Raw genomic sequence first — 2,070 nt, 5'->3', positions numbered from 1 at the left:
CACACAAATGAAATCGAAAAGACACTAGATAATTTAGGAATATTGGGGGACCAGGCGGCAAGTCCAACTCAAGAGGAAGGACTTCCACTGTGCTCAGGCCTCACCAAGCTTTTATAGTGAGCAGTAAACAAGGTAGTGGTTACCATAGTTACACAGTTCTTGTGAATTTCACTTGTTTTGGCTACTTCCTGCAGTTCCCTCAGCCCATTAGCTTCCCAGATAAGATTTGGGGAGCATTATGAGGTCAAGCCTAATTATGCTAAGAGGACTGTGCCCTCTAAGCTGGGATTTGTTTGTGACTTTGCCAACAGGTTAGTCGGAGGCTTAATCCTATATCGGCTCTCCACAGACTAGAGGTGGGGTCCCTCAGCCTGGGCTGTGGGGATCAGGCTGAAACTGGCCCAGTGCACAGATTCATGCACCAGTGGGGTCCCTCAGCCTGACCTGCAGGGGTTGGGCTGAAACCGGCTCTCTGATATCCTGAGGGGTCCCAGATTGTGAGAGGGCACAAGCCAGGCTGAGGGACCCCACCAGTGCATGCATTTGTGCATTAGGCCTCTGACATCCCATGATGGGTCTGTGGTGTGTGCAGGTGAAGCAGATTCGGGGCCCACAGTTCCCCAGCAGCAACCTCACCCATGGCTGATTTTGTGAGGAATCGGGCTCCCTCCTCTAGTGTTTAGAGTGTCTGCTCCCTGGTGGTCATTGCACGTCATAGCTACTGGGCAAATGTTCAGTCGGATAGTTGCTTAGGCTTTTATATATATAGACTACAGGCCCGGTGCATGAAAATTCGTGCATGAATAGGCCTTCCTTCCCCTGGCTGCCAGCACCGGCTTCCCTCTGGCATCTGGGACCTGGGCTTCCCTCCTCTGGCTGCTGGCAGGCACCTGGTACCCGGGCTGCTTCCCTCCTCCAGCTGCCAGCAGGCACCCAGGACCCGTGCTGGCTAACCTCCGGCCCTGGCTTCATCAGGGAGGACATCCGGAATGATGTCCAGAGAACGGCCAGTCTAATTAGCATTTTACCCTTTTATTATTATAGACTAGAGGCCCATTGCATGAAGAGATTCATGCAGTAGGCCTTCTCTTCCCCTGGCTGCCAGCACCGGTTTTCCTCCAGCATCCGGGACCCAGGCTCACTCCGGCCAGGGCCTTCAGTCTTCGCTCCACTGCTTTGTGCCTATGTATGCAAATTTACCGCCATCTTTGTTGGGTTAATTTGCATACTCTCCTGATTGGCTGGTGAGTGTAGCGGAGGGATGGTCAATTTACATGTTTGTCTATTATCAGGTAAGATAATTGCTTGTGTCACTAAAATAGCCAACTTTGGCCGAGAGGGAAGGTAGTTGAGCACATAGTTCCAAAATCTATTTGTTGTTCCACTGGTGGAGGATTGTTTCTGCATGATACAAGCTTTGTGAGGCTTATAGCTGCCAATAACTGGGAATATGATCAACTCCCTCTTTTGAGGAGTAGCTCACACTTGTTCAGGAAATCAGGGCTGTTGGTGAATTCAGCCAAGCCTTTCTCTGCCTGGAGTGGAGTGGTTGTATCTGTGGTTTCATACGGCTGTTTGCACAGATTCTCTAGCTGCACCAGGCTCTGTACATGATCCACCATTTTGCTCTACAAGATCCTTCAAGTTGGTGCCCTAGTTGTTTTGACACAATGCCAGGATTATTACCGTATTTGCCGGCGTATAAGACGACTGGGCGTATAAGACGACCCCCTAACATTTCCACTCAAAATACAGAGTTTGTTATATACTCGCCGTATAAGACTACCCCCTCTTCCGCACACCTTCCACACACCAAATAAAAGGTAAAACAATATCAGATTTGATTTTAACATTTTAATTTATATTCAAATGCTTATGACATGCAGGAAAACTGTCACAAGGCTGTATGTAATCAAACATATACATAAAACAGTGCAAGTTTATTACCGGTAAACATACCGGTAATTCACTAAAGAAAACACACTCTATAGACTGGTACCGTAGATGCTTCTCAGGAACACAGGCAAGCAGCCCACAACCTAGAGGGACTGTCAATGATAGAAGAAAGAT

The 2,070-nt window shown here is 48.5% G+C and overlaps 1 pseudogene; it reads right to left on the bottom strand.

Annotated features, from left to right (window-relative positions):
• The window catches only part of LOC102751444, a 7,763-nt pseudogene extending 6,141 nt beyond the window's left edge, over window positions 1-1,622 (bottom strand).
• Between the last annotated feature and the right edge of the window lie 448 nt (window positions 1,623-2,070).

The sequence above is a fragment of the Myotis davidii genome, unplaced genomic scaffold, assembly GCF_000327345.1.
Source record: "Myotis davidii unplaced genomic scaffold, ASM32734v1 scaffold1124, whole genome shotgun sequence".
Classification (NCBI taxonomy): Eukaryota; Metazoa; Chordata; class Mammalia; order Chiroptera; family Vespertilionidae; genus Myotis; species Myotis davidii.
The sequence above is the reverse complement of the archived record's forward strand: the minus strand, read 5'-3'. Positions and strand labels throughout refer to the sequence as shown.